Below are 20606 nucleotides of genomic sequence, written 5' to 3'. Positions count from 1 at the left end.
GCTAGTCAACGGGGAGAGTATGGTTTCTCGGGGGGCTGTCATGGGACTTGGGATATTGACCCTCAAAGCTGTTAGAACCCGGTGTGGCCCACACCAGCCGTGGTAACACCGATCAGGCAGGGACTAAGTTTTTTTCGGCCTCTGGCTGCAAGCTCCATCCAGCTCACGATGCATACTCCCCCCACCCCACCCCACCCCACCCTGCCAGTTTTCTGGTTTGCGATGTGGCTGAGGGTGGATCATCCTGGGGTGGGGGGTGGGGGGGGGAAGAACGGGCGCAATCAACCCTCATCACGGCAGAGTCGAGGCTACCTGCGCCAACGCGGCACCTAGGCGACCTTGGCTTTGCGCATACAGCCGATGAGTCACCGTGGCGGGCTGCCTGCGTGGCTGTCCTCCCCCGCAGACCCTCGAGCTCCAAACGGGGCCTCCTGCTCCCACGTGACACCCCGAGATGGGGGGGGCGCCCAGCTCCTCTCGCAGCCCCTCCCGCAGCCTCGTCCGTGCAGCCATCCCGTTGGCTGCCTTGTTGCGCGGCAAAGCCCACGGCCTCTGCGATTTGTCACTCAGCTGGGGCAGGGACCGCCCCGAGCCTTGATAAAGCCGCGGCTGGGGCGTTCTCCGTCCTCGCTCGCCTGGCAGGCGGGAGAACCACACCGGGAGGCGCAGCCGCGGGCACGGGGGCTCGCGGCAAGCGGGAGGAGAGCGGAGACCCGGCACCTCCGGGGTGCCGACATGGCCGCGTAGGCTGCGAGCCGGGTGGCCTCGCCTGAGTCCAGCTCGGGTGGGTAAGTAGGTGGGCGATCGGGGCACTTTCGGGGGGACGTGGCGCGGCAATGCCGCGGGGTGGGTGGCTGTGGGTGGGCTGCTGCGCTCTGCGAGGACCTGAGGGTCCCGGGCCCCTTCGGGCACCGAGGTGATAAACTCCGAGCATGGGTTTCCCGGCTGCAGCTGTCAGGGATGCAGGGAAAGGCTCCGGGGTCCCTCCGAACGGTGCTAAACGCCGCGCGCGCGTGCCGCGCTGGCTCGCACCCGTGGCTGGGTGGTATGCGGCACTTAGCCGCGGTCCTTAAGACCTGGCAACGCTCTTGAACTCCACAAAAGGCTAAAAAAGAAAGTCGGGGAGAAGTGATGGGCGTCCGTTTCGGGGAAGCGCACTTATTTTTGATGCTTTGGCGATCACTGGGCGCTCCCGCTTGTGCTCTTACAGCTCTTTGAAAGCGTTGGACTCTTAAAAATTTCTCGGAGAATTCAAAGTGCAACTTGTGGCCTTTTCTCCAGTCCACGCATCAACTTTAAGGACGCTAGAAAGGGTTTTCCGCTTTGTGCCCGAAAAAGCAAAGGGGAATCCCCCGTAACAAATGTGCTACTTTGATGTTTTAGGAATTGAGTAAAAATTAAAAATAGAAATGTCCCAGCTTAGGTCCTTTTTCTAAGGATCTAACCCCACCCTCTAAGGCAGCTTCGAGGCCCCTCCTGTTAGCGCTCTGGGGCCTCGGCGAGGTTCTGCTCCCCGAAGTGTGCCCCCCCCCACACTTTTCCTTTTCCTTCTGCGTATTAACCCATCGGTCTAGGGTTGGAGTCTCCGGCTGCTTGCTTAGCGCATGGTAAGTGATTAATATTTTAGTGACGTATGAACAAGATAAAATCTGTTGTTTTGCGGTTTTCGCTCTAAAAACAGCGGGACATTTACATACTAGTAAATGAGAACGTTCATTTCAGTCAAGAATCAGAGTTGACGACATTTGGCATCTGCGTTTCCCCGACCTCACGGTCCCGTGCCTCTGTACACATCCTACAGAGGAGCGTTGTTCCAAATGTGAAGCTCGTATTTGTGAGTTGCGCAATCATTTAAGTAGAGAGTGATTAAAAAAAAAAATGAAAATCACAAACGGAGAAAATGTCAGAATGTGTCTCAAGCCAGAGGGTCTTTGTTTTATGACCACCCCCCCCCTCTTAGTTTTATACACACATGCGTGTGTAATGGTTTTCTAAAATGTCATTCCTTACTATGAGTCATGGTCAAAAAAGTTTAAAAGCCACTGCCCCAGATACATTTTTATATGCACCAGAGGACATGTACAAGAAGGCTTACTGTGTAGTACCACAGAGCTGGACAACGCCTTCATGTCCATCTGACGGGGAAACATAAATTATGTACCAGTCATAAAATGGAACACGGTACAGGAGCAAACGAGGCACGTCTGTGTTTCCACACAGACGCCTCTCAGTGTTGAGGAGGAGAAAAAAAAAAAAAAAAACAAAAAACCAAGTTACTGAATATTGCATGATTTCATCTATGTGAAATTCAGAAGCTGGCAAGCAAAGCCATTGTTTAGGGAAGCACAGAGATATTAAAAATCACAAAAGGAAAAATGTAAATTAATGCAATGAACGTTGTTAATGGTCACCTCCCGGGGGGGTGGGGGGCAGTGGGTGTGAGGGAGCATTAAGGAAGGATTCCTGGGAAGCTAGAAAATGCCTCATCTCTTGACCAGTTGCCAGTGAGTGACCTGAGCCACGTTTCAGGATTAATAACTGTTAAATGATACATGTAGGTCTAAATGTTAACATCCCCACCCCCAGAATATATTAAAGAAAATGAAGGGGCCTGAATCCAGGGCTTGAAATCTCATATTTTCCACTGCGTCATAAAGAGTCTTGATCAGGGAGAGTTACCTAGGAAACATAACAGCATTAAGATTGCATTTCATAATTTCTTTGGTGGGCACATTGCTATTCATTAAATCCATCATGTATTTCTATACATTAAAAATTTTAATGTACTTTTTAAAGTACTTAAAAGAAAATTGAAATCATTCAATGTGCTCCTTTTTAAAGTAACTTTAATTTAATTAAGCAATTTAAGCACAAATGAGGTTTTTGTTATGAAAAATATAAATACTAAAAAGGTAATAAAGCACAAAAATTGTGTAACCCTTCACTCTGGGTTTTAAAATGCTGGCATGTTGTGGTATTTATTTCAATTTCAGTTATTCAGTGGCTCCGGGCCAGATTTCTAGTGCGCAACCTCCACATGTAACTTTATATTTTATTATGTTACACACTCCTACACTACAGACCAGGACATTCCCAACATTGCACATACGTCTCGTGGGGAACATCGTTCTGGATGCAGGTCGTGGGTGAAGAAACTTTCAAATAAATAAACAGACGTTCATCTCTGTGGCGTGTGTGTCTTGATTTATTAAAAAAAAAATACTCAGCTGATAATGAAATTGATTCCACAGTGATTTCTGAAGTGTTTACAGTTTGTGTTTTGTTCACAGCTATGGAGCTCATGCACGTGTGGGTGTACGTGTGTGTAGGTTTTGTTGATGTGGTAAAGGTAACACACGATTAACTGCATTTTTTTTTCACCTAGGAAGGCAATTGTCCCTATGCCAGGGGCTTGGTGTGCCCCCTTGGCTATGAGTGATGCTCAGATTAGCCTGGGCTTGCTTCTGTGCTCTGTACCCATTTGTCATCTGGAAATATGACAGCTTTTTGTATGCTGTTGCTTTGCATGTAGTATGTGGTCCTGTTTTAAGAATTAAACATGTTTTCCTTGTATTTTTTTTATTTTATTTTTTCCTTTCACTGTGAGAATCTTCAGAGATATTCTCTAGCTCCAATGTGGAAGGCTGGCGAAGTTTCCCCCTTGTTCCTGACTTCCAACCTGCACCTCAGTCAGCACATATGTCCATACCACTGATCTGCTGACTGGTCTTAATTGTTCCTTATATGATCACAAAGAATGTGTAATCAAAGGCTTTCTGGACAAGCTTATGTGTGTATTGTGTGCACACGTATTTGACACTTTCAAATGAAGTTTCTTTTTCAAGCCTGGGAAGTTTTCCCCGTGATTCCATCCTCCCCTGAGCACCTACATTTTTTTTTCCTGTTCGTTAGGAACCACATAAAACTCCTTCACATATTTTTAAAATCTGGCTTTTATATTTTTTAAGCCCTGTTGAATTCTGGATATTATTTCTTTAGATCAGTATTCTAGTCATCCAATTTGCCCTTTTCTCCAAATTGAGCTACAACGTACTCACAAATGCAAAGTATGGAAAAGGCAAAAATAAAGGGTGTGGCCCGATGAAATGCCTAATGTATATGCCTGTGTGACTATCCAGATGAGGTCATAGGCCCTTTTCATCCCTGCTCCTTCTTATGGAGCACTGACTCCCCACTCTACTGTCTTGATTTCAATCATCAGGAACTTGAAAAATGTAGTTTCCTTTTCTTTTTTTCCCCCTCACATTGTGTTCCTGAGTGCCATTCATACTGCATTATAAGGTCCCCCCCCCCTTTATATACAGGACTGGCAAACTATTAACCTATTCCAGCCCATTTCATATTTTCACATAGCAACTTTTACTGGAACATGGCCAAAGCCTGTTTCTGTGTTTATTACTGTGGGACCATCTGACCCACAAAGCCTAAAGTATTTACTTTCTGGCTATTAACAGGAAGTTTATTTGCCCCTCTTCAACAGTATTCATGACTAACACTTGAGCCATTTTATTTTTTATGAGCATTTGAGATGCTTTCAATATTGGACCGTTACAAATTGAATTGCTACGATGTTCTTTTTTTCAATTGAATTTACTTTATTTTAATGATGCATACGTGTGTGTGTGTGTGTGTGTGTGTGTGTGTGTGTGTGTGTGTGTGTGTTTGCATGAGTTCCATACAGGTAAGTGCAGGTACCTGCAGAAGCTGGAGACGCTGGAATCCCCCTGGAGCTGGAGTTCCAGTAGGTATTGGGATCTGAAGTGGGGGTCTGTGCAAGAGCAGTACTTGCTCTTAACTGCTGAGGCATATCTCCAGCCCCAAATGGTGGAGATATGTCTCTTGGGTACAGATTGAATGTCCCTCATCTTAAAACCTCGTCTTTCTGAATTGCTCCATCTGCTAAGCTTTTGAGTACTAATATGCCACAAGTGGGAAATTCCACGCCTGGCCGCACATGAGAAGTCTCAGTCAAGCACATATGAATAAAAATAGTGTATTAAATTGCCTTCAGGCTATATGTATGAAGCATATATGACTCCTAAAGAAGGGGGCTGTGTAACTCAGGTACATGCATACCCAGCACCCCTTGAGGGTCAGGGTTCAATACCCAGCCCTACAAATAAGTAGGTAAATTAAGTGTATTTTATGTGTAGACTTAGGTCCCACTCCAAAAATATCTTATGGATATTAAGATTTTTTTTTAAAAAACCTCAAATGATAAGGGACACACAATCTGCATAGCCCAAGAAGTTGAATTTATGGCTTTTGTGCAGATTTATTGCATTTCTATGAGTATTTATAATGAGTAGCATTTACATTTTTTTGAGACAGGGTCTTACTATGTCTAGACTTGCTAGTCTAGAATTTAAGATGTAGTGCAGCTGGCCTTGAACTCCTATCTCTACCTCTGGGTGCTGGAACATCACAAATTTTTTTTTATGAAGAAGTACCTGTTTGAATATTTTGCAAATTTTAAATTTGTGTTTTAATTCTTAATATATTCTGGAAGGGAGACTTACCAGGTACGTGATTACAAATTTTTTTTTTTTTTTTGAGACAAGGTCTCACCGTGTAGCTCTGGGTTACCTCAATCTCCCTGTGTGAATCAAGCTGGCCTTGAACTCATGAAGAACTGTCTGCTTCTGACTCCTAAGTGCTGAGGTTAAAGGCCTGTGCCATCTTACTGGTCTACAAATAGTTTTTGCCTCTGGAATTTAGTTTTCTATTTGCCTAATTCTCCCTCCCACCCCTCCACACCCCACCCACCCACCCACGTGTGTGTGTGTGTGTGTGTGTGTGTGTGTGTGTGTGTGTGTGTGTGTGTTGAGGCTCAAGTCTAGGGCGTTAAGGCAGGATCAAAATGGCGTTTTTCCATGTGGCCAAACAACCACTGTATAAATTAATTGAAAAAAAAAATCTGGTTTTCATCAAATGATAGCAGAGTCCTCGTTGAACAATGAAAGACCATGTGGTTGGGCCTATTTCTTAATGTTTTTTCTTTTCTACTTAGATTGATTTTCAATTCTTGAGTTAGTATCAGGCTGTTTTAATATAGTTTACAGTAAGTTTTTGTTTCTCAGTGCTAAGTGTTGAACACAGGGGCCTCATGGCTCTTAGACAAGCACTTTACAATTAAGCTACATTTCTAGACCTAAAGCCCTTGGCATAGTAGCTTCTCTTATTCTCCCTTTCCCCCTAGTGTGTGTGTGTGTGTGTGTGTGTGTGTGTGTGTGTGTGTGTGTGTGTGTATGTGAAAGGGAGAGAGAGATGTGTGCACGTGTACACATCAGGTGGGCAAATATGGAGGCCAGACATTGACCTGTGTCTTCCTCAATTGCTTCTCTCCATCTTGGCATTTGAGAAGGATGTATCAGTGAACCTGGAGCTCATCCTTTTCCTAGACTCTCTCCCGGCAAGCCCTGTCTCTCCTTCTACCCTACTGAGGTTACAGATGAGTGGGGCCACGCCTGACTCTTCATGTGGGTATTGGGGGTCTAAAGTCTTTTCCCCACTGTGCCCCCTCTCCAGCCTTTGATTTTTTACCCCCCAGAACTTACAGAAATTCTTTGCATTTCTGTACAAACTTTAGGATGAGCTTACTGGGCGATGGTGGCCCATTGCTTTAATCCCAGCACTCTTTGAGTTCAAGGCCAGCCTGGTCTACTGAGTGAGTTCCAGGACAGGCTCCAAAGGTACACAGAGAAACCCTGTCTCGAAAAAAACCAACAAAACAAAAGAATCTGTCAGACTTTTATTTATGATTATTGTACTAACTTTACAGAATAATTTTTAGAAACTTGTCCATTGCCTTATCTATTAATATCATAATGGAACATTAGTATTTATGACCATAAATATATAGTATACCTTTCCATTTTGTAAATTCTTTGGTTACTCTCAATGTTATTTTGTGATTTGCTATACTATATAGAGGATTTACATATTGTTACATTTTATTATTATTTAGATATTGCATATTATCTCATATGTATTTTATACTGTTATATTTTTTCTCCCAATTTTATTTTCCATTTATCTTGATCAATACAAAAATAGTAAAATTTTGTGTCTTGATCTTGTATTTTGTGACTTTGCCAAATTCACTCGTTATTTGAGTAGTGTATATTTTTTGGAGGATTTCCTAAGTGTACAATTATTCCATATGCAAAGATAAAAATAATTTTTAAAAGGGTGTCTAGCCTCAATATTTCTGTTAAATGTCTTTTGGAGGTTTTTGCTTGTATAATAAGACAAGAAAAAGGAAACAGAGATTGAAAAGGTATATTTAAACCTTGAATTAAAACAGTTACAAAATTACAAAAAAAAATTTTAAATTAGAGACTTTTTAGATTTACCAAGCTAGTGGAGTATTCTTATATACTCTGCTTTGTTAACATCTTATATAGCCATGGTACAGTTACCAAAATAAATTAACATTGGCATAATCCCTTAAGCCATAGACTCTATTCAGATTGCCAATTGTCTTGTGAGTGTCCACGTAGCACGTCACATTCAGCTGTCACATCTGTGCTTTGTTCCTATGGCAATTTCTTAGTCTTTGTCACTTTCCCACTTTTGGAGGGTCTAGATCATGCATGTTGTAGAATATCTTTTAATTTAGACTTGTGTACTTTCCCAGTTATGTTGATGTCATGGATTTGGGTATAGAAGAATAACAGGACAGTAGGAGTTAGCCATAGTGACTGTGGAGGCTCAGTACCTTGTTTCTAAGTTAAATGGGAGTGCTGTGCCCCACCAGGGCTCAGTGCTATGGAGTCACAAATGAAAACGGATTGCATTAAGTCCAACTGGATCTCGGAGCCCAGTTGTTTCTGTTCATCTACTAGTTCTCTCCTTTTGTTTTGTAGTATAATCTTGGGGAACTGTTTAGCCTCTCTGTAGCTTAGTTTTTCCATGTACAAAATATGGAAAACAGGGGATCTCTCCTGCAAAGTTGGTGAGAGTATTGAGTGAATATATAGTAAGGGTTATTATGAATTGTTCCTATCCTCTAGGAAGCATTCGTTTTGTTTTCTTCTTTGATTTCTTAGCATGTTAAGATTAGTTTATTCTAATCATTGCTTAGTCATCAAGCCAGCCTATGTTCTTAGGTAAACCTTGGACATGTATCTATGATTGGGATTTAATAGACTTTCTAGTGTAATACTTATGAGTCATAAAGCAACTGTTCTTTGACTGTAGCAAAGAACATAATGAATGATAGATTCCCAAACCAGTATTGCACAAGAACTTGGCAACCAAGATGGCAAGCTTCCAGGCTTTCTGGAGCGATTTTTATCTGAGTCTTTTGATACGCTAGAGATAGAGCTAGCTTCCCGCTCTACAGAAAGGGAAAGTGAGTCTACCTTTTATTGAGTTATCCATACATTGGATTTCTTCATTTTGTGCTTAGAGTTTTTGAGAGAGAGCCATCCACCAGCAGTATTTCATGCCAAGGAGTGTGTTTTGCTGGTTTGAATGCATTCACATCCTTGAGAACTTCAGGAGTCAGTAAGGATTACCTTGAATACTGAGATGGACCTACCTGTACCAGTGTGGGAAACGTCATTCATCTTTTTGATTGACAGAACTAAGCTTTTTAACTTCTTCCTCTGTTTGGCACTCCTACCAGCCCCTTAGCATTAGGCCCCTGTTCTGTGTGATGCGCCCCACTGTACAGTTTTCTTCCCTCCTCATCACGTGGGATGACTACTGGCTAAGACACTCTGGCATCCCAGTTCTTGTGGGCAGAGTTTCTTTGTTCCTAGCCTGGCAGTTGCCCCTCTGTGTTCACTCCCGGCTTTCTTGTCTGGCCTCCCCATATGTACTGCTTCTGAGACTGGGTCCAGTGGTCAGGTGGCCTTCACGCCTCACCCGTTCCAGAAGATTCCCTCTATTGGGTCAATAGATACATTCTTCTCTTTGTCATTTCCCCTACCTTTAATACGTTCACCTCAACTAATTTGCAACTGACGCTTTCTAGGTCCCATTCTGAGGATACGCTGTAATCCTTCTAGCTAGATCAGAGCCCTATTATTTGTGATCTATCATTCTTCTTAAATTGTTAGCTGTCATCATCCATCTTTTTTTTTTTTTTATCTAAATGTCATTTCCAGCTGGTCAGGTTCTTAGAGATTCTATTCAAACGCCCTGCATGGTACTTAGCATACAAAACACTATTGCCAAATAGCTCCCCGCTATTAAATGCCCATGATAATTGTGCTTGGTTTTGCAAGGTAAGGGGTATTATCTCTGTTTTCAATTGTGAAGAAACTCAGTGAAGAGATCAAGAGGCTTGCCCAACACCATATAGTTAGTAAGTTGCAAAACTGGTTTGCCCTTGCTTGTTTATGCTGGACTGCCTTGGTGCTAAAAATAAATGGCCAAATAAATGAAATTATGGAGCAGAAATATTTACAGCAAAGCAAACACGGAGGTGGCTGTCCTTCATTGCCAGGGTGCTGCCTGGAGTCCGCCCTTTGAGACCACACTCGTGCGGACTAACCAGCAGACACTGCCTTCCTTTAGATTTCTGGTCTAGTTTTTACTGTTACTGATGGATAAGTTTTCAATGTTCTTCACTGGGCTCAGACAAACCAAAGGAACCACACTCTGCTCTATATTTCATTGTTTCAATTTTTTATGTGTTCTTGCAGTGCTGGGATTTAAACCTGAGGTCTGGAAAATGCTAGGCAGGTCCCCTGCCACAGACTTAACACCTTCAGCCCAATTTCCCCCACTTCTTTATGTTTTGCTGTTTTTTTGTTTTGCTGTTTTTGGGCACCATGGCATTTGTATTACACCCCCCCCCCCATGCACACACACACACACACAAACACACAATAAATACATGGTAAGTCTGTTGAGCTTGGCATGTTGGTGGACATCCCAATATCTCGGAGTCTGAGTCAGGAAGATCAGTAGACTTGCTCAGTGAGTAAAGATGCCTGCCACCAATTTTGATGACTTTGACCCTGGGGACACGGCAGGAGGCAAAAACTTAACTCTACCATATGTTCTCTGGCCATTACATGTGAGCCATGGTATGTGTCCCCCTGCTTTCTGATTAAAAATGTGAACAGAAGAAAAAAAATCTGTTAGGATTATTTGTCTGGGAACTTGAACTCTTCATGATAATTAAATTAAAAAAATAATTTCCCAAACATTAAAAATGTTAAACTGGGTGTGTTGGCTCACATTGTAATCCCAGCACTCAGGAGGTAAAGGCAGAAGGATCAGAGCAAGTGATCTTTCATTTCTTCTGTTTCTTGTGAGACACTAATCCGTTGGAATAGGGACCCACCCTTCTGGCCTCATCTAAATTTAATTACTTCTGGACTTGTGCTGTCTCTAGATGCATTCTCACCTGGGGTTACACTTTGACATGGGGACTGTGAGGGACTCGGATTCATTCCATCAGTACCCGAGTCATCCACAAATAGAGCAGTAAAATGTTGAAATGGAGATTAGCTGCTTTCGTGTTTATGATGCTGTCTCTCAGCCCCTGTCATATATCTCTCAGGCATAATGTCAGTTATTTTTTACAATGCCATTACTTTGGCTCCTGGTTGAGGTTTTGAGCGCTTGTATGAGGTGGAGCTGTTCATTTGGCTGGCCTTCTGTAGAGTATGTCTACATCATATGCTTTTAGTGTAATACCTTGTTGCACTCTAAAGAGATGGTTCAAGCTGCAATCTAGAGAATTGCTTTTTAAAAGCCCACGAAAGATGCTCACAGCCCCAGAGGATGCTGTGTAGAACATAGGGACATGCCATTCAGTGTGAGGTTTTGAAATCTGTGATGTACAGGAAAATTAGGCACTCCTGACATCTCTTTGGATTTATTAAAATAATACAGATCCATGATTTTTTTTTTACTATAAGTTTATACTTGAAAGAGTCATTGATTGACCTGTAGCAAGTTTGAAACAGGATACCCCAAAGGAAGCAAAATGTTTCTTCCTGGCCTCTGAGTCTGTCTGGTCATTGTTTGGAGCATCTTCCTGTTCTCAGTCACATTGGAAGTGGGGGTTAAAGCAATTGCCTCACTTGGGGACTAACCAACTTTTTTTTTTCACTCACTTCCTACAAGTGGAAGTGTGAGGGCCAGCCAAAGGGTCATTTTAACACTTCAACTGAGAGGCTTTTGTCTTTGGCAGCACAATAGACTTCCAAACTTGGACGTTTTCTTATGTCTTTATTTATGTATTGTATTTTCAGGCTGTCCTGTATGCTAATAAACATACCCTTGATTTTTTTTTCCTTTGGATATGGAGTCCAGAGATGAATGCCGTAGATCTGGTGTCTCATTTCTATGGCTCCTCTTAGATTGTCAGTGAAGTTGTCTGGGACTCCCTGGCTTTTCTTGGGAAGCTTAGCCTTTATTTAGTTCATTCGCTGTCATGTGTCCTGGAGGCAGTTTAATTTGGCAACATTTTCCTGAACTTAGGCCCTTCACAATCTTTCTGACATCCTCTCTTAAGTGGGTCTCACCATGCAGTGAAGGCTGGCCTTGAACTTTCGATGATGGTCTTGACTCAGCCTCCATGCCTGGCTCCCATTCCTTTTTTGAAACTGGTCAGGTTTTTCTGAACTCAGCTTTCTTGGACTCCCTTTTGAGAAAATGTATCAGTGACAGGTACAGACTTCCAATGTTTTGGTTTTTCCCCCCTTTCTCTCAGAGCCAATGACAAACAAGGTCTTTAGGCAAGGAGATCTATGCCCTGTCCTACCAGAGGCAAAGGCTCAACCCCATGTCTTACTGATATATAAAACACAGTAGCATCTCTCTGTCTCTTGAGGTCGGTTGCCTCATTGCTTCATGACCACTAAATGAAGATTATGTATGTTTGGTGTTTTGCTAAAGCAGAAACCTACTTCTGGTACCATGTTCTATATAGTCAGGATGGGTTAAGGTCATCCTGTAATAACAAGCTATTCACAATCTTCAGTGACTTTACTCAAAAGTTAATTAAAAAAATTTTTTTTTTTTTTTTTTTGCTCATACAAATATCCACTGTGGATTTATTCCATGCAGGAAGACTCAAGTCTTCTAACATACCACCATCTTATAGTTGTACGCTTCTTGGAATGTTTAGTCTTCTTGGCTACATGGTGGGGAAGTTATGTTTGATAACTCTTTGCCAGTAGCTAACCTGGTTATTCATAGCCTAGAACTAGTTGCATGGTCCTGCCTCACAGATTGTGCAGCTGGAGAAGGTCTAGAAGGAAACATGGATTCGAGGCAGATCTACTGTTCACCCAGGCCTTATGGAAGTTCTGAGAAAGCATAGTGTCTTTGTGCCTAGAAAAATGAGGGTAGGATGTGTGGTGTCCGCTAGGCCAGTCCCAAGCTCCATAATGCTAAGTCAGCTTTGAGTTAGAGCTAGGGGAGGTAATGCCCTAATCACCTCAACTGAGGATCTTATCTTGACAATGCAAATCCTCACAGTTGCATTGTGATAGATTAAATAAGCTTCTGAGACCTTGTAATGAATTTACATCAACTCTAAATTCTCTTGTCTCATGGAGGTAATAGGACTGGGTCATAGATCTCAGAGTGGCTCTCTTATCATATCACCATCTAATGGGAACAACTAAGAGAAAGGAGCCATGACAAAGGGCAGGGAATCTGTGGTCAGGAATCTAGGTGATCAAGGTCACCTGCTTGCTCTGCTTAGTGTGAGACAGGGAAAGGTTTTTATTTCTTTTCAGCCATGGTTGAATTTTATTAAGGAGATAGAATCACCTATTCCTCAGGTTGCCAAGAAAATTAATTTACACAGATAAGTTAACACAGAAATATAAGTAAAGAAAGGTCCTTTCTCAAATAAAAAATAATAAAAAAAAATTAGTGATATTCTGAGGGATAAGTTTGTGGTTTTTTCTGCAGGGAGGATTGATATAAGAGAGGAAGGAGGTGTAGGGGTGCTTAAAGTCTCTAATCTGATGTCCTGAGAGAGTGCTTTGGGTCAGCCCTGGGCTCCCAAGTAGCTCCAAGGAAAAGACCTTCCATGACCTCTGTTAAGTGCCAATCTCCCAATTTTTAAAATGAGGATAAGAATTCCTTGATGGCATTAATAAGCATTCTTTGACAAAGTGTTTCAAAGAAGGTTAGGAAGTGAGTAGGAAGCAAGGCAATGAGGATTTTCTAGAAGCTTCTCTGAGAAAGGATGGAAGTTGAATCAGAGCTGGAGGGCACCAGTAGGTCAAGGAATGTTTGTTTTTAAAGTTGGGACATGCCAGAATATGTTGTATAGTGGGGGCATGTGTTGTAGTGGAAAGGAAGGGAGTGATAAAGTAGAGAGAACTTTAGGTGGAGATGGGCTTCTGGTTCTAGGAAGATGTTCTCCTGCGGTTGGAGGGAAGTCTGTATGTTTAGAGTTAGAAGGGTGAGAAACCCTTGCCAATTGCCTTTGTTTCCTCAGTGAACCATGAGGCAAGGATGTTGGTGGCCATGTGTATAAGCACTGGGAGTAGAAAGGGCAGCTGGAAGAGAAGAAATGTGTGGAATGACCACAGTATGGGGACGCATTATGATGTTGGACAGTCTCTGGAGTCTTTGTGACCATGGATTTGTTCCATGCAGGGAGACTCAAGTCTTCTAACATACCACCATCTTGTAGGTGTATGCTTCTTGGAATGCTTAGTCTTCTTGGCTACGTGGCAGGGAAATTATGTTTGATAACTCTTTTGCCAGTAGCTAACCTGGTTATTCATAGCCTAGAACTAGTTGCATGGTCCTGCCTTACAGATGAAGGCCTGTTTCAGTAACTAAGAGCTACTAGAAAGTTTAGTTAAATATATTAACTAATAATAACTTCTATACATGGAATAAAATATAAGCATTTTAAAGCTGTTGAGAGATTAAAATGTTGATGAGGTAGAGTCGTCTCCGTCTCTTAAAATGAGGAATGAGAATATGTGGCCTCCTGTGGAGGTGAAACTCATCATACTCCCTTGCTTTTATGTATAACTTATATGCATAGCAACCAATGCTAGTAATGAGTCTGCCTCCCTTGTCCACCTCCTGACCCTAGACCATTAAGGAGACATTTGTAAACAAAGGCTAGCCCGAGGATCTGGGACAGGACATCAGTGGCTTATTGGATAGGTACCTCTTAAGTATTGTTGAATTGGCCAATTTGCCACAGCTATGCATAAATGTGTTGTTTGGTTTTGCCCGAGAAAATGGCTGCTAATCTTCAGTAATAATGCTGTGTCATTAAGCTAATAAACCTACAGAAATTATGTCCTGATCAGTATTCTGCTGAATTATTATCATTATCTAGACGTTACCTTTAGGCTTTTAGATGTAGCTATTGGCTGAAGAGCCTAATTTTGAAGCTTTTTATCGGTGACTGAGAATTTCACTTCTCATCATCACCTTTGCTAGTTGAATGAGCTTTTTCAAAGGTCAGCCTGGCTACGTGTCTGCGACTGCCTGACATCACCGGGATAGCAATTCAGGGGCTGCTGAACAGTTCGTTGTTCTAATAGGGGTCTTCCCGTGGGCTCTATTCTTTGGGTTTTGTTTTGTTTTGACCATTTTCTGTCATTTTGTGTTTGAATAAAGAGCTATTTTCATTTTGTAAATTACTGTTTGGGATAATGTGGCGCACACACTTGGGAGGCTGGAACAGCAGAATTGAGGCCAGTCTTGGTTATATAACATGTGTCTGTCTCACAAAAGAACAAAACACCCATGTCATTATTTGGGGGCATTTTTTTTCCCCTATTCAATTTCTCTGTGTTAAGGTAAAGCCCAGCCATAATTGGGAATTTTGTGGTGACAACACAGCATATCTTAATGTTATTAATATTGATTCTCTTGAGGGATAGTTGAGTCTGGATGCCAACTCTCTGATCCCAAACACTGCTAGGATAGCCATAGAAAACTTATTCAGCCTCCCAGGGTCTTAGTTTCCTCCTGGGTCACACAGGGGTGATAACGCTATGTATATTAAATGAAGTAATATGTAAAAGGCCTACATGGTCTGATGGTAAATGTCTGAAGGTTTCTTGTTAGAGATATGTTGAAAATATGAGAATTTAGAGAACATATCCACTTTCACTGTTTGGGTTTTGAAATAAATGGTTTATCCTGCAATAGCAATGGGAAGAAAGAAAATTTGTTTTCTGAATTAAAACTGATTCTAATGCACAAAACCAGAATTCTTTAATCATGATTTGATATACCACTTGGTAATAGTCTCTTAAGTATGAATGATATTGTTATTTTTTTCTTAATGAGTGGATGGATGTTTAGTATTAAAACAGACATCAGCTTGATGATGGTAGTTATGCCTGTGGCTGTGAAAAAGCCGTGTGGGAGCCCCTGTGGTTGTGGACTTACTCTAGATCTTGACTTTGGTGGTGATGTGATCCTATAGGAGAGTTGTACAGAAGTAAATGCACACCTCTGATCAAACTGGAGAACTCTCAAAAGATTGAATTGTGTTAACCAAGTTTTAGTTGTAACATTTAATAGTTCTGTGAACTCTTGATGCTGGGGGAAACTAGGTCAAGGCCATCTTAAACAACTGAACTCAAATCTCCAACAGTCTCAAAAGTCACCCGTAACCAATGCACACTCAACATCTGTGGGGTGCTCATGGATACTTTTTGTTTGCTTCCAGGTTGCTCCGGCCTGATTTCGTACCCAGTGTCATTGGCTTTTGTAAGTTGTTATTTCTTTTTTTTTCTTCCATTTAAAAAAATTCTTCCTCCCCAGCATTTTGCCTTCTCTCATCACAGGGGGACATGTTTGACTCTAGTACCCTTTGCCACATAATGTCAATTAACATCCTAAGAACAAGCATGGTAAGATAAAAACTTTGGAGACTGTGTCACGTGTGTCTGGTTTCTGGGACCCCCAAGATAGGTGAGACATGACTTTTCAGCACAAAAGTCAATATATTGATTTAGGAACTGTCAGAAGATGTTGCTATCATAATGAAAATAAAGGCACCCTGGGCAGCAACAGTAATTGGTATCTTTAAACTCAATTTACCTTATGAAAGTCTTCTGTGTCAAAATAAAAAATGGCACAAGGGTGATTGTTAAATGAGAAATAAGGATTTAGAAGGAAGCTTTATTATAATGTGACTCCCATATCTGTAGTTTAGAAAGATTAGATGGATAGATAGATAGATAGGTAGGTAGATAGATAGATAGATAGATCATGGAAATCAGAAAGTTAGATGTGAGGAAGGGTTGTTGAGAGTAGTACCATGATTGGTTATTAAATGTAATTATGGGTAGAGGGCTTCAGTGGGTAATTATATCCAGAGTACACGGTAGCTGGGTATAATGGGAGTGGTGTGAGGTCTAGAGACTGAACACTTGAAGCTTCCACTCTGCTACTGTTATGATTTCGGCAAGTCCCTCCACCTCACTAGAGCCCATTTTTTTTCCCCCTCTGAAAAACAGATTCATAATGTCTCAGGTAGTTATGAGGAAGAACAAGTTGTAAGATCTCCATTCTTTGCAAATGCTTCTGAAAGGTAGGCAGATGAATTGATGAGTGTGCCTGACCTTTGCCACGGGTTTTCTTTAAGTAGTACATTTCATGAGTACTTTTGAAAAATAATTTGATTTAGAGGAACTTAATGAGTTTCCAGAGAACCTCTATTGAGTCAGAGTGACCTATAATTACATGAAGCTGTTCGTAAGACCAGCTTCCTATAATGAAGCAAGTTCTTGTGGCATGCTAATTTCACAGTACCTTGTAAAAAGATTCGTGACAGATATTTCTGTCTCCATTTCAGAAGGCTAAGAAGACAGAGACGTTAGTGCAACCCCTTAACCTAAAATGAGTCAGTGGCCAGATTTAGCTTTAACATTATTGATGTAACAGTCACTTGTCTTCGTCACAAGTCACCTTTCTTCCCTCCCCACTTTTTAGTTCTCTGAGACAGGGTCTCATTATAGAGCCTAGGTTGGCCTTGGACTCATGGCCCAACAGCCCCAGTGTCTGAGTGGCATGCTGAAATGTTAGGTATGTGCTATGACAGTCTACCCTGGCTAATTTCTGTCGCACCCTGAAAATAAGCTCAAGCCTTTCACAGAGGGCTGTTGAGTATCCTCTGTGGTGCCTTGCCTCTTCAGTAGGTAGAGAGAGACAAGAATCAGTGAATTGAGGGCTCAGGAAATCTGTGGTGAGGCCCCCGGGACAGCACTGAGGCTTGGAATGGCCCTGTGGGAAGAGTGTGTTCTGCGTCAAGAAGTAGCCTTTCCATACCTTCCGTTCCCATATTGTTTATTTTCTTTTCGGTGTAGGAATTTTGGAAGGTAAGCCATCTCTCCTCGTGTTTACTCAGGGTGAGTGACAGACATGGAGTGAAGCCCCATGAACACATTTAATTAACAGGGTTCTGGGAGGGTTGCGTCAAAGGAGCAGTTCTGAATTCAAGGGCAAATTTAGAAACCCTTTTAATTATGTTTGTTCAATAGAGGTAACCCCCCTTGGGAAAACACATTTTCTTTTTAGACTCCCTCTGGTTCACCCTGCTCCTGGCTAGCCCTCTTCACTCCCACAGATGCACAAACACTCTTTCACACACAGACCGCTATTGAGGACCTGGTTAGCCAGCTTGGGTGATTCCCTGGATCAAAGAAAAAAAAAAAAAAAAAAAAAGTAACTGTTCCATCTGCAGTCCCACTTCTGTTTTGCAAACAGAATTTATACAAACCATGCTCCTCTTTGAGCTGCGTGGCCTTCCCTGGGGGGTCGTGCTTTTGGGAAAGCTTAGAAATTAGAAATGACAATTTTCAGTTGGAGCGAACAGGAGCTTGCTGGGAGTATCAGGTTTGCTGTAACACGGGAATAGATGGATAAGGGCGGCACATGGGGCCATCCAGGGCACCTTTACAACTTTGGGATTAAAGTTTCCAGAGAGTTTGGGTTCAGTGGCATGAAAAATTTCAGACCATTAAGTGAGATCATCGCTCCTAAAGATACAGGATGGAGGAAGAAAGGGAGAGTAAGACCGAGAAGAAGCTTATTTATGGAATGTCAGAGGGCCATTGAGGCCCAGCAGGCCCTAGAAGCCTAAGACTTCCCTCAGTGCTTGTTTTCTCCCTCTGACCTTGGATGAACTAGTGAGCAGTATATTATGCCAGACGATTGTGTCGGTTTGTCATGGTTAGCATTCTGGACTGTCACTGGAATGTAGAAAACGGATGAATTTGAATGGAACCATGAGGTGGTCTGTCGGGCCCTCTCCTGGTCTCAAGGAGACCTGTCGCAGTTTGTCTGGGCTGGGCCTAATGAAAGCTTTGGAGGGAGAGAGAGGTAGGCCTTTGATCTCTTTGTTTCAGCTGCTCCCTGGGAACTCGCTGAAATCAATGCCCTGTTTTCCTGAAGGAATGAATGGCTCTGTCTAACCAGCTTTGTAAAGCTGTAGGGAATTCACTGCCTCTGTTTATTGACAGCTGAAAGGGGGCACATGGGGTGGAATGGACCTTCTTGTGAAAACCAGGCACAGGGAAAATTAGACCTCAATTTAACACAGAGGAATTTGGAAATTCACCCCAAAGGAGCCGGGAGTTTCTCATGCTTACGTTAGAATGACTTAAGTTTGGGGCTAGTGTGCAATGAACAATGGAGACTTTGTCACAACTATGCTATAAGTAGGAATATGGTCTGCATAATGAATGATGGGAAGTAGAAGTCCATTCAACATCCCCCCGTCTCTTTTTAAAACACAGACATAAAGACAAATGTGAACCGGGATATAATCAGGTGATGCCTTTTTTTTTTATGTTAGGAGAAGCATGAATATTATTACATATTTTGTTTTTCAAAGTTTGTTTTTCATTTTGTTTGTTTCAAAACATCTTTGAACTTGAGCTCTAAGTTCATGCCAGGGACTCAGACCGACCATCCCATGTTGTGTGATTATTGTGGGAACATAATGATTACTCATCAGGAGGTTTTTATAGTCTTAGAATGTTGTAAATGGAAGCGTGTGTCAAATGTTAATGAGACGGAGAGTGGAGCGAGCTAGCTCATGGAATAACAATAGTTTATAAGTCTCAAAATGACTACCTTCCTTTTCAGAACGTGGTAAAGAAAATTCTCCAGTTTATCTCGAGGAAATATCTCACTCCTTCTTAGCTGTCTCCCCTTATTGCTTCATTTCCCAGAAAGAATTTATGACTTTTTCCTTTGGCCCCGGCCCTTTGTGCATACCTCGATCGCAGCACTTACCACATCCCCCATAGCTCTTTGTTTAGGTGCATTCTCTTAGCTGGAAGGAAGGCAGCTGTGCCGTATTCATTTTTATATCTTCAAGCCTCGCAAAGCTCTTGGCTCACTAAATGTGGCTGAATGAATAGGGATTGATGGCTCCCTGTACATTCCTGTGAATGTAATTACTTATGCAGGCTTCAACTGCAAATACTAAATTTTAGGAAAACCTGATTGGTCTATTGTACCTGATCAGTGCTGTTACTTTGAAAAAAAAATCTTCCCTTTAGGGAGCATACCCAACACTGGTGTTTTTTGGTTTGTTTGTTTGTTTTGTTTTTGCCTTAGTGAGTTTGTGGGGGGTGCCTTCAGCCCTGCTAGGAGGAGGCATTGAAAACCTCAGGCATTGTCCTTTGTGGGGGCTAGCTTCTGTTTTCACTCTTTCCTGAGAGATTCTTGGGGTCATATGTCTATACTTTCATGAGGAAGATGCAAAAGCTTTGAAGAGTTCTGCAGACTTTCACTTGACTAAATGTTGTGTGGCTCCAGGAGGCACTGGGATTTGATCCCGTAACTGTGCTCTTCACCACACTGCTTATAGCCTCTCTAAACCAGAGACTACTTCGGGACTAACCACTGGCTTGAAAATGGCAGGGTGACATGTGACAAAGACATCCATGATGTCCCTGAGCTCATGTGCTCTTTGTACCTAGACATGTGTCCCCACGTACCATTTCTGTTCCCCCTCAGTGCCTTTTCTGACTTTTCCATTATGTATCCCTTTAAGGTTGCTGTCACTCCTAACGTGGCCTCTGCCTCCAGTGTCCTCTGGGCTCATCTGTCCCCTGCATAGGAAAGTAAATATGTCTTCACTAAGCTGTCAGGTGCCTGCCCACTCAACTCTCCCCTGGCCAGTCTCAAGTCAGCTCTTGTTTGCTCCCTGAGTTGAAGCTCACACTAAAGCCTTCCACTTCTCACACAGTAGAAGGGGTTGTTATAACATTCCAGAAAACACTGGCTTTCAGAGAAACTTTGATTTGAGGAACCCCAGGCCCCGAAGGAAACTAAAATTGGGGAAAAAGGTTGGGAATTTATAAAAAAAAAAAACAAAAACCCTCTTCTTTTAAAAAGAAAACAACCATGAGTGCTTGGTGCACTCATTTCAAGATAATGGCCCTGAATCCAGCCTTAGATTTCCTATCCAACATTTTTGTAGGATTCCCCTCCATATGTATTAGTTCTCATGTGCTGCATGCCTTTAATCCCAATACTCGGGAGGCAGAGGCAGTCGGATCTCTGAGATCGAGCCAGCCTGGGCTACAGAGCAAGATGCAGGACAGCCATGGCTACACAGGAAAACTCTGTCCCCCAAAAAACAAAACAAAACAACGACA

General features: G+C 42.3%; 1 protein-coding gene across 5 annotated transcripts in view; it reads left to right on the top strand.

Annotated features, from left to right (window-relative positions):
- The first annotated feature begins 640 nt into the window (after positions 1-640).
- Plagl1 (PLAG1 like zinc finger 1) overlaps positions 641-20606 on the top strand; it is a 42661-nt gene continuing 22695 nt past the window's right edge. For all 5 annotated transcript variants that reach the window (XM_059272736.1, XM_059272733.1, XM_059272734.1 and 2 more), the window contains exons 1-2: positions 641-788; positions 15659-15699. The gene's annotated coding sequence lies outside the window, so the exon portion shown is untranslated. The remainder of the gene's footprint in view (positions 789-15658; positions 15700-20606) is intronic.

The sequence above is a fragment of the Peromyscus eremicus genome, chromosome 8b (genome assembly GCF_949786415.1).
Source record: "Peromyscus eremicus chromosome 8b, PerEre_H2_v1, whole genome shotgun sequence".
In the NCBI taxonomy this organism is placed as follows: domain Eukaryota; kingdom Metazoa; phylum Chordata; class Mammalia; order Rodentia; family Cricetidae; genus Peromyscus; species Peromyscus eremicus.
Note: the sequence above shows the minus strand (reverse complement) of the source record. Positions and strands in the feature narration are given on the sequence as shown.